This window comes from Scomber scombrus, chromosome 15 (genome assembly GCF_963691925.1).
Source record: "Scomber scombrus chromosome 15, fScoSco1.1, whole genome shotgun sequence".
In the NCBI taxonomy this organism is placed as follows: domain Eukaryota; kingdom Metazoa; phylum Chordata; class Actinopteri; order Scombriformes; family Scombridae; genus Scomber; species Scomber scombrus.
In genome coordinates, this window is record NC_084984.1 from 22,316,975 (window position 1) to 22,330,059 (window position 13,085).

The following is a 13,085-nucleotide window of genomic DNA, read 5'->3' on the forward strand; positions in this document are numbered from 1 at the left end:
ACTGAAATGTGGAAGTCAGCAAAAAAGTGTCATGTCGCTTGATTGGTAAAATCTTCATTTGGCCTCTTGCATCGGGGGAACACTACACCGGTATGTCAGTAATTTCACCTTAACAGTGACAGCACAGAGAAAGATATGCCCATCAAGTATTCAGTAATGTATCATATAATGTATTGTAATTTAATGTAATGTATTTTATTGTATTAAAGTTAATACTTTACTCATTTAACCTAATAAGTTAATTGATTCTTTGTAAAGGACTGTATGAAAAAAGGTCTCTGTATCCTGGAGTCAGCGCTGAAGTGATGGCTCTCAATGTTCACTGTCCAGACAAGAAGTCTTGTTAGGGGTGCAGTCCTGTCCTCTCTTATTGGGCATCCACTGGGCAAGTCTGTCTGGATCACCTAGAGCAAGACTTTACACAGACAAATAGATATGTAAAGTAATATGAGTGTTAGGTTACCTCCTTCACAGAATTCTTTACAGGCAAAAAATACATCTTAAATTACTTCAAAGATCAACAATTTATTCATAATTTGAGCTTAAAAGGGTGGTGGACATCACAGTCCTCATACTGTGTTTGTTGTATTGTCTGTTCTTGTGTACTTATGGGACTATTTCCTACATTTTTTTTGAATATTTTTCATGTGACAGTCAAATAAAAAATTTTTTTATTATTATCGTTATAATTTTTCATATTCACTTATGTAACATGTTAGACTGACACACATTTAGTAAGTTCTGTAAAACTTAGCTTTCACTTATGTCACACATGCTGGCTTTGTAAAAGTTATGCTAATTTGGACAATTCCTCCTAAAATGCAATAGTATCAACATTTCAGCCTGCAGCAGATCATAATCAGTCGGTTTCTGGAGTGTAACCGTAAAATGCCAGTGTTAGTCATAATATTAATAAGATTAATAAAGTTTTGGTTCACTGGCTGTCAAATGTTGCATTACTTTATAGCCTCAACCCCGCCCAACATCTGGAACTATGCTGAAATGTGACATTAATGTTTTTAAGTTGCACACACCTGATTCAGGCGGAGGGCGGACTGGATCCCACAGCTGATATGGCTGTTTATAGCTGGCATCTTTTATGTCAATATATCTGGACAGCAACAAGTCCTTCCTCCACAGCCCTGCAGAGAGCCCATGGATATCTTCCTTGAAGTTATAAACTCTCTGTTGGTGCATGAAAGCAGCAAACATATACTGCCTGTACAAAGAAACAGAACCAAAGTAATAATCTCTTTTGGCTCATCCCACACTTCTCTGAGAATCAGCCCATTCTTCTAAGACATAACAAGGCCTCACAGGTGGTGTCTTATCAGTGCCTTAGTGGGAGCCCAGTCCACGGCACTTTCACACACACACTATGAGAGAGATACACAAGGACATGCTAACAAGGTTTACAAAAGACTAGAAATGCATATGTATATGATGAATATTATTTCTCCACTACATCCTCACAGGGCATGTGGATGGCACAAAAAAGACAGCAGCGATGTTGTCTTCAGGACCCGTTGACACTTGTACTTAGGGTCCAGGTGTCCAATGAATAAAATCATCTATCGTGTTCTTAACCAGTAGGCTACCAGATTACATCATTCCAATTGTAATACTTTTAATTTATACCACTTAACTATGTCACTGTCAGTTGTCGCAGTGCTGCTGCTGTTTAGATGTCAGGAAAAAGTGAACAAAAAAGTTTGTAAATAAAAAATGTAAAAATGTAAAATCAACGTGAAACCAAGTTATTTTCCTGATTTTTTAAAATGTATATAATAACCTACATGTTAGTAAATGTATGTTTGTTCAATTAGTATTTTTTAAACCATACACAATTAAGTGTAGGCCTACAGCACAACTTCACTTTTACAATAATAAAACGTAAGATTGGTAAAGAGTGTATTTTTGTTAATTTTTATTTAAAAATGGCCAAATGTATAACCGCCTTGGTGGAAGAAATTAAAAAAAGAGTATCCATTCTTTTACCTACCATCCTAAAACGGCTGCTTACAGGCTGCCACAGAGGTGCCACTATGAGGACTCTGACTTCTCTCCTTACATTTGACCTTACAGTGCTGTGAAACTATGGCCTGTATGCAACAATGAAAAGTTCAAGTGTGAGCTGACCTCTCTGTACCACCACACTGATAAGACGGCCCTGTCTCTGGTAACATCCATCCATAAGAACAACTAGGAGGCAAATGCTGACACCGTCACTCTTCTTAAAATGATTACATCTCAGTCAGCCATGAACTCTCCCACCTTGAAGAGGATACAAAACTTTCACTTTATTGGACAGCTGCGACTCAACTTTTCGGCCATGCTGCCCATGAAAACCAGCTCATTCACAGCAGCAACAGTGCGCCATAGCCAAAGGAAGAACCGCTGCTGCCATTCCAAGTGAGCCGTCAGCTTAGATAGTAATGAGTGTCAGTGTATCCATGCTTATCGATTAAGGTTGTTGTGATGAGATTGTTGCCACAGGTTGGATTGGTGTCCCTGTGCGCTTCCTTGCGGCCTTCTGTGGTGTTGAGCTCCTCGTTATGGGCTTATGGCCCTGCGGGCTAATTACTTCTGAGCTCGGTTGTGTCGGCTTATGAAGATGGGATATTGCATTCTTAATTTAGGCTTGTGATAGTGGTATTTTTGTAATTGCAGTTTCTCAGTCACTCTCTCTCTCTCTCTCTCTCTCTCTCTTCTTCTTCTATATACAAGACATGCTAGAAAAAAGTCACCTGTTGTGTTAAAAGTGTTTTGTGGAGCCATGCATGGATTCATGATGTGTTAAAATAAACACATCAGCAGCAGGAGCCAGTACTGTAGTTTCCCTGGTATGTAGCCTGTCTATTGAAGTAGGCTAATTGGTGCCCCACCAATTTTTTAAACACCCCATGCACACACCCTTTTTCCAGTAGACTGTTCATTCCCAAATATTTTTGGCAACATGGCATTCATCAGAGGAAACAATGGGCAGTGACTGCTTGAATTCCATGCTACATGCTTGAAAAGAAGCTGAGAAGGATTCCACTACTTTAGTTAGCTGTCTAAAAATATAACTGATAATGAAACTCAATAATTTACTCCAACTCAGAGACACAATTAAATCACAATCTAGATCTAAACTGTCTCCACATAAATCTCTGCTACAAATTTCAGCTTTTTTTCAGTTGAGGTCAGTTCAGTTCAGCTTTAGAGAGCAATTGTTTTGCAGGCCAAGAGCAACTTAACAAACAGCATACAGAAGAATACAAAAGTTAAAAAGAAGCCATAGTCAAACACAGACTGCAGCGGGTAAAGTGCATTACAGTAAAGCATTACTACAGTATCATAATGGTGAGTGCCTATCTGTTGAACAAGCTGATAGATGTTGGGACAAATTGTCCGTTTATTATATTCTCTGTACCTTCAAATGGATACTTGAGAGGAAAGTCTGAAGCCCTGAGAGTAGTGGCTGGTCAACATCAAAAAGGATGCCATGGTCTTTCTGCAGGGCTTGTCTCTTGAATAATTCGGGCAGACCAGCCTGTCTGACTCCTATAACCTTGCTGCAGTGCTTCACTATCCAGCTGAAAGCATTTTATTTATTTTTTTACTTTTCACACTTCAGATTTCCAAACCAACATGTCATAAAAAAACACAATACTGTCTGATGAAAGATTTATAAAACATGGTCATGGTCAAGTAAAACAATGACAGTTTTCAGATACTTTCATGGCTTAACACTCTTCAAAATGAAAGAATTAGAGGCAGAATCTCTGGGATGGAAACCATTTTTATTTTATTTTTCTCCTTTAGTGTTTTCTGTCTGATAATATCATTGGGAATTGTCAGCATTCTCACAATGTGTCTGTTTTTTGTACAGACACATTGTGACACATGGCACACAGCAATCCTTTGCATAGCTAATTCATACACTGTATTAAAAATTAGACTGCCAGCCATCTGCTTTAAAGGTCCTTATGTCTCACAAAACATTTTGATAACTAAAAGCAAATAAGTTTGTTTTGATGGCTGACCTAAATTTAGCAGCTTTCAAATTTCTGCACGTTGATACTGAATGGCCTACTGATAAAAATACACAGATGCACAGTTAAGAAGAAGATTGTTAGCGAGCAAGCATGGAAACAATGCAGGTTTCAAAATACTTTAAAAATTGACCAAGCAAATATTTTATGTGGAAGTAAATTCACTGAACACAGTTGTTATTCCTCAAGGACACATACGGTCCATTAGCATGAAACACTGAATATAAACAAATTAGTTTGTTCACATGAATGCTCCACAGGTTATATTTAATGATGACCACAACTTGAATGCTACCATCAGATTTTATTTCTTTATTGTGTACATGCTACTGAAGGAAATTCATTTTGAGGATTATTGTGTATACAAAATGACAATACATTCTTGATCTCAAATTGTCTTTCTGTTTAAAGGTGTCACATGACCTTCCAAATCAAACAGGGGTTGTGACTCAGAGGCTCTGACTGCATGGAACTATTTATAAATAAAATTTGGAGGCATAAATCTCTTGAATTTGAGATGCAGGACCATAAGGCATTGACCTCATTTACCTAACACTTCCTGTGTCCTTAGCATTTTCTCACCAAAACCACAGGAGAATTTAATTAGTGATAGTGAGGTGAATTATTATTATCTTTAAAACGTGTATTCAAAATGATTATTTTATTACCAGCACACAAAGTATTACGTTTGACCAGGAGTGGCATGTTGATAGCTGAGAGATGTGCAGACACCCACCAACCTGTCAAATGGAAGTATTGAATCAGTTAAGTCACACACACAATGCACACTGGTAAACACAGACAGTCCTTGACATAACTCTGCTCAAAACTCTGTCTCTTATTTACTCTTGTCTTTATTCAATGTTTTTATTGATTATTGATTTGTCACACTCTCCATTCTGGTCTGTTTTCTTAGAGCTCAAACTTCACTCATCAAAAGCCGATCAAAAACAATAAACATCAAAGTTTCTAAGAGTGTAATGAAATCAGGGTTTCAAATGGGATTTGGTTTGTGTATTCCTCCCAACCTTTTCATTTTGATTTACCATTATGCATTTTTTTTTGCAAGTGTTTCTTTTTGTTTTGCCAAGTTAGCAAAACCACCTATTGTTTGCCACAAATCAGATGTATTTTACATGATGAGTACATAAGAAAACAGTTCATTTTGTGATGAGTTTATGTGAAACAGTCTAATTAGGGGTTTTTAGGCATGCTAGTTCCAGTTTATGTCAAATTATTTATCACAGGAAATTTGAGGAGCTCATTAAGCCTGATGAAGTAATGGAGCTGAGCGCAGTCACACAAAGTAGACACAGCAGATTGGCTTTGTAGCCCTCGCCACAAAGCTTTTATCTCCCCTGTATTATTTACAACCTCCGGCTGTGTTTTGTTAAAATTTGTCCATAAGTTCAGACTGACACTCATGAAAGCAGAGGATGAAGCTGGAGTTGGACAGAGAGGGAGAAAGACAGAAGGTGTTTATGCTCAGACAAAGCTTCATAATGCTGCATGAAAAAATTGATGTGTCTTATACAAATGCATGCTCAAGCTTTTTTTGTCTGTTAATAAACTAACAAGGACATAATACATACTGTATAAAAATATACTTAGTGAAGCGGTTCTTCTGGATCGCAGATGATACACGGCTGTAATTGCACATTAACAATAATGCGGCATATATATCAAATATGAAACATTTTTAATAAGATGACCCCTCTTTAACAATAACAGAATATGACTGTTAATAATATACACGTATATGTATTGAATAATAAAAACGTGTTAAAATTGTATTGTTACCTTATCACAGTGCCTGCAGTGTATGTATGTTACTTCTTGGTAATTGCTTCTCCCTATATGCACTACTCAAGGTTTACTTTGGCAGTCATTTATATGTAATAGTCTGAGTACTTTTATAAATGTCGGCTTATATGTTAACCTGGCTTTAATGCTACTCATTAAAAGTGTATTCACATTTAATTCTGGAATCATGAAACAAAACAAATGGGGCCTAATTACAGCATTATTGGTGATGACTGGTCATTTCATTTCCTGTGTGTCTGTCCCGCAGGGTGGCACATACTCTCACAGGCATTGTAATACATCACTCATTCTTAATCACTGGACCATAAGAGCCAACCACGAGACAGAGAGGGGGCCATTTGGAAGCTGCTTGACAGATGTAAAGCTCTGCAACAAAGCACCTAACAGCCCCCTACACTTATGGCATTTATGTGGATAATTCATGCCTTTCTCCCTTTGACTCCCCCTTTCTTTGTGCTTTTTAAATGTATGCATTTGTGAAGAAGGCCAGATGTAAACAGCTAATTGGTAGGTGCCTGAATAAAATGTTTATTCATTTGTGAATTTAAGAGGAGGTATTTTTTAACTGCTTTTTTTTTATTGCAAATGGTGTACATCTTAGCAAATCCACTGATCATATGTACTCCCATCTACTCGTTTTCTAACCTTTTAACCCAGCATAAATTAAAACAAGCAGACTGTTTCCACCATTACATTCCTGCAGTCGACGTGTGTGGTTGTTTAATCATGAGGATGTTGTGCAATGAATTCATACATAAAGGTTTCAAGGACTTCTTACATTACTGGCCTGCCAGACTGTTTTAAAGGTAGTATTTTTTAATTTGTTAAGGTTTCAGTTGTAAACTCTGTGTCACATTATGCATTGTAGGACGATTATTTGTTTTCCTGACATGGCACTCTTTTTAAAAATGACCATAAATAAACATTATCCATATAACTTTTATTAGTACTAGTAGTTCATGAAAGTTGGGCCACATGGAGGATGATAAAAGGCTAAGAGAGCAGTGACAGATATACCCAATCACTAACAGCGTAGATTGATATCCTCCACTCTATAGCTACCTTTTGTGCTTTAGTGCACCATTCATTTGACATTTGAAATAGGCTTCTGTATAAACTCACACAGTGTATTGAGGCACAAAGGATCGCTATCCCAACTCTTAAGTGGTGGTAAATAACACTTAATAAATTTGTGGAGGATCTCAGCGAGAGTCATTCCATCCATTCTGTCTTGTTGAATCCTGTGGTACCAGACAAAAGGAGCTATTATGGCAAGATTTCAGGATTCAAACAAGTGCCAAGTCTTTATAGTCAGTCTACAAAGCCTCAATAACAAGGCTTTGCTGTGAGTCCATGCTGACAACCAGGAGTAAAAAAAAAAAGTCAAAAAATGTCTTTAAAAATTCTTCATTTTTCTCAAAGAATCCAGTCAAAAGATCACTGCATAGTCATTTTGAAAAAAATAATTCTGATACGTGTATACAATATTTTTACTCAAAAGAAATAGAAGGTCAGACACAGATCCATTGTTTGCCCACAGGATGTATATTATGAAACAGCTGTCTTAATATATTTAATGTTTTCATCTCAAATAGGTGTTTCTGCATGATCAGAGTAGGGGATTTAGAGAGAACATTTCATTCTTAATACTCCTGAGGAGTACATCACAATGGCATTCATGTTTCTTGACTAACATTTTATAACCTAATAGGGAAGATGCCTCAATAATCAGCCCTAAGAGTTTGGCAACAACACCAGGAAACTTTGAATGCTCTAATTCTATTCTTTTGATGTTGCTGAATGGTTCTCTGAGAGGATTAAACTGTCATATTAGATAGATTTGCCTCTGTGGAGAATAATATAAATCTTACAATTTCCTTTTTTACATCAAGCAAGTGTATGGCAGCGTTGGGAAAATGCATATCTATCTACATTTAGACATGTTTTATACGCTTGGCGCAATATGTCAAAATTCACTATGACAAGAAAGAAAAATCTACAGCCCTGCAAAAAAAAGGTTGTATACAAAACAAAAATTGATGGTTGCAGCAAAGTGTATCCAGTAGTTTACTGAACAAATTATTATGACTATGCTGGGGTTGTTTTATTGATGAGGTTCGTATTTAATATTTCAGATTTCAGAGAATGCCGTTAGAAATGACCCCATGACTCTCCTTATTGCCTCCTTCATGCGGTATCATACACAGAGAGGAGAGGAGACATGTCTCACTTGCTTTTCATGTCAAGGTTCATGCAATCAATCCAGGTGATCCCCTCTGAATGTGACAGGGTGGACAGTACGTGAGCCAACAAAGACAAATGTCTTGGTGCTGCAACTGTCAGTATTATTTAGGAGCAAGACGAGTCAAGTTGGATTGTGCTGCGGAGGCATGTGGATTTATTGGGATTAGTCAGAGGCTTAATGGGCCCCCCTGGCTCTTATCATTATTTCACCCATCCAGGTGGGGTTAAACAAAGTATGAAATGAATTTATGAATATTTATGGCAATCTCAAATGAGGCCCCACAAATCCATCAGTTGTTGTTTTTTTTTGTGTGTGCGTGTAGGTGAGATATTTTGAGCTTTGCATCTCTAGGGTTGTTTATCTGCTTTGTTCACAGCATTTGAGTGATTAATGCAGTGATTAAGTCTTGCCTAAGACATATTTTAGCTTTTATTAGCCACCAAGGTGTTCATAATTTGTCTCCAAATGATTTAGGATGTACACAAACACACACATAAATATGTCTCCCTGTGTGTTTATACAGTTAATTCAATTCTCCATGTACACTTCCATATACACCATACAGTGCCAATCAAAAGTTTGGACACACTTTCTCAGTCAAGTGAATAGGAAGGTGTGTCAAAACTTTTGATTGGCACTGTATATAAATATTCAGCACATCCACACCCAGTGGGCAAACAGTGAGGCCTGCAGTCAGGCTGCAGCCATGAAATTGTCTGAGGCAGAGCACCAAGCAAAACTGGTTTGATATGTTCCGATTGTGATCTGTGTTGTGATTAGGTTAACGTGGCTTGAAGGGAAAATGTGACATTTTGAATGACAGTCTTTCTTTCTGTTGCAAAGTAATTGTCACATTATACGGAGGGCATGTGTTTATGTGATTGAAGTGGCTGTCTGTTAGTTAACCACACACACATTGATTACCTCTGTTTTCTTGTTTTTTAGCCATGAAATCATGTTGCTCAGAGGAAACATTTGACTGATATTGTCCTTTAACTCCAACGTGAGGTTGGCTTTTAGAGAACTGTCTTGAACCCATTGGATAGATTGCCATCCAATTTTGTACATTTTATTACTCATTTTACTACCTTGGAGAATGAGTCAACTGACTTTGGTGACCCTTTGACTTTTCCCCTAGCAGCACTATCAGGTCAAAGTTTTCACTTGTTCAGTATCTACAGTATCAGTCAAAACTTTCGACACACTATCTCATTCAAGTGAATAAGAAAGTGTGTCCAAACTTTTGAGTGGTACTGCATAAGATGGATTGTCCAGATGTTCCAGGTGATGCATCCTAGTTACTAGGCTGATCCCATGACTTATCCTCAAGTGCACCATGAGGTTGACATCTGTGGTTTTGAAGGAAATGTATCAACAACTACTGGGTGGATTGTAGTGAAATGTGGTTCAGACATTCATGTTCCCCTCGGGAAGAATTGTAATCACTTCAGTGACTCTGTAATTTCACTGGGTCAGGATTTTAATTGGTGTAATACTTTGGTTTATGTCAAAATACCTGCAAATCTAATGATATTCCCATCAGCCTCACCTGTACTCTCTGTTTATTGCTAAAACCATGCTAACATGTTGGTGAATGTGGTAAACATTATACCTGTTAAGTATTTTAGCATTGTCATTGTGAACAAGTTAGCTTGTATGCTGAGATTAGCCTTCAGCTCAAAGCACTGCTGTGTTACAGAGCTGTGAGCGTGGCTGTAGACTATTTTTGTTTCTCATTGTGAGACTTGACAGTCATTTAATACCTCACATATTTGTGTGGAGCAGATCAGGCAGCTGCAATAGATGAAATAGCTTTCCCTTTCTGAATGATGTATACCATGGATTTGTTTATTTATTTCCAAACCAGAACCTAATCAATCAGGTCATCTCTAGCACCATCATGTGTTTCTGTGTCTGCATCTTGTGCTCTTTCCCCCAACGTTCTCCCTTTTAAACTCCATTATAACAATTCAAAACACAGTTTAATTCTGTTTTTTGAGTAACAAAATTGTAATAAGGTGATATTTTCATATAAGCCTCTTTCCCCTAATTGGTTTCTCAGACCTGTTCCCCTTCAGTAAAGAATTAGGTAATTGTTGAGTCCTCAGGCTCAGAATCTGCAAAAATAGCAGTCATTCAGCTATTTTAATTTCACCAACCAATATTTACACTTCAATTAAAGATCAGTTTGAGCAAGGACTCTTGTAAGTTATGCTAATGATTTTTGTACCATTATGTCATATTTGCTTAGTAGAGTAAAATTACATTTTAAAATTCAGAGTTATTATTTCCTTCAGGACTCTAGTGTTTGAGTCCCTGGCTATAACCCAGAATTACCAAGCTTCATTCAGTCCCCACAGTCAATCAAATACAGCAGCTTAATCTACACAAATTGATACTGTAGAATTGTAAACGTGAATGCTAAAGTTTTATTTTGGGACGTATCAAAACTTATTGTTTGATCAACAAGAAGCTTTCTTTCAGTAAATTGACCTTTTCTGTTGACCTTATCCTATGAATAATTGATATGCTGTGTGACAGCAGCTCTTGGCAGGATTAAATTAGTGCAGAGTAAAGCCCATTTTATCCTGACCACTGCCTCAGAATATATAGATGCTTCCATGTGCCCCAGACTTGGCATTTTACTGGCTGAGCTGCCGGTTCTAGATATTTAATCACAGAAAGTATCTGTGTGCACGTAGGAGAAAAACCTCAGCTGACGTCACAGAAGATATCAGAGTAAAACCTTCCTCTGTGTTTAATTTAAACTGGAAGCAAGTTTTCTTATTAAATAACAAGAAGAAAAGTTTCTGGTAGTTCTTCTTTTTCAGTAAGCTTTGTCGGTAAGTCAAAAGCAAGTTTGACTTAATGAACTCCTCCAGTCATGCAAGACAACATTGAAGACATGAAAAATAATGGAATAATAATCTATGTCTATGTCTAATTTGCCCAAACAGCTGGACATAAGATGCTTTCTACTCTTACCATTTGTGATGTCACAAAATTATACTCTGCACAGTGACAGTCAAATCTCCAAGTGAAAGAACAATAAACAATACATTTTTGAGCAGTGGGGGGTCTTTACATTTGGTTTACAGACTGTCCCATGGGTAGAATGTTTTTGTTTTTTAATTTTTTATTTGTTTTATTCATTTTGTAGCAATAAAGCTATACTCGTGCTAGTCTTAAAGTGAGACCAGTACATGCATTCACAAAAAGCAGTACTTCATTCACATGCTGATTTTATTTGTGAAATAAAATGCACCAGCAAAAAGTTATTAAGTCTGCTGCTTTATGTTTTAAATAGTTATAGTATATGTTTTAGAATGCAATTTTCATCGATGTAGGAAATGACCTAGACAGAGACATAAAGAGAGAGGAATAGATTGACAGAGGCAGAGGAAAGTCAAAAGGCTGATCACCAGACTGAGACAAACCAATAAATGGGCAGAGGCAGACAAACAGCCATCAGACAGATATTGAGGAAAAATGGCTTCTTTTCAAATTTGACTGAGTATTTGGGGGAAAAATCTATGAAAACTCCAAACCTTTCCTAATGATATATAGGACAGTTCAGTGGCACTGACTGGGCTGTGGTCAGTGCACAGCAGAGGGCTCATTTTCAATTTTGGCCTGGCTGCAGTCAGTAATGGAATGGCAGCCTGACAGTCTCTGACAGAGAGCGCACTGGAAGGCAGAACTGTGGCATATTTCAAATACTGCACATCACTGAGGATAATTAAATCATGCAGTTTGCGTCTTAATTAACATATACAAGTAGTGACAAACATCACAGCCTGTTGACCTGTTCAGCTGGTCCTCTCTGTGGTGGCTGCAAAGTGGCAAAGGGGATTATTGCTTAGTGGGAAAGCGTGTCCCTAAGCCCCTTAAATGCAGTTGTTCTATTAATTTTGACATATTAATTGCTACATTTGTTGTACCCTCACCAGCTCCACTAAACAGCACAATGCATTAAAAGTACTGAAAACCTATTTTCTTAATCAGGTTCTTTCAGTTAAGTGAAACATCCTACATGAGCACACTTGTTTACAAGAGTGATTTCTGTATTTGTGTTCTGTGTGCCTCTCACTAGTTTGAAGTGGGCAGGGCTTAGCTGGAAAAAGGTGATGTCAGGTATGCTCATGCACCAATGGCAGGCACTGATTTCATGAGTGGAAGAGCTGCACTTGAATATCTTTCCAAAAGTGACTATTTTACTGTAAACACAGCAAATGTAAATTAAGTTAAGTGCACCATGGGTAGTTTAAAAAACATTTTTTTGCGCTCAATTTCTAAAACCATTACAAGTCACTGTTAAATGATAATTATGTTTTATGATGCACAGCACTGTGGTTTAGATCAGGTCAGGTTTAGGCACAAACACCACTTGGTTAGGTTTTAGACCCATGGTTTGGGTTAGGCAGACCACAGAACAGGACAGCAGGACCCACTACAGAAGTATGGATTCAAAAAATAAATAAGTAAATAAATAAAATAAAATAATGTAGTAAATAGAATAGGGATGAGGGCTTTTGTGGATTTATTAGGAGGTATCGGTTCAGCGCAAGACTCCCCAACCAGGACGGTGGAGATTTGGCTTTCATTTATTTATTTATTTTTGCCCTTTTTTTTTTTGCCCTTTTTTTTCTTTTTTCCTTATCTTTCCATTTTTATTTTCTTCTCCATCCAAAAACAACTTATAGTTACATTTGCGTGACAGACACCATCTACTGGCCATAGTAATTATGACCAGGAGAAGTGACGCCATTCAGATGACGTCTATATAAGGAGACTTCCTTTTTAGGAGGACGCAGGTTGGGTACATGGCTAGATAGCTAGATGGCAAGCGGCAAAAAGTGGACATAAGTGTAGGACGCTACTGTTAGCTACCCATTTCCAACTGTGAGTTTCAAACAAAAAAACTGTAACATGATGTTTACTGTTGTCATAATGAAGAATGTTGCCTAACTTTAAGGAAA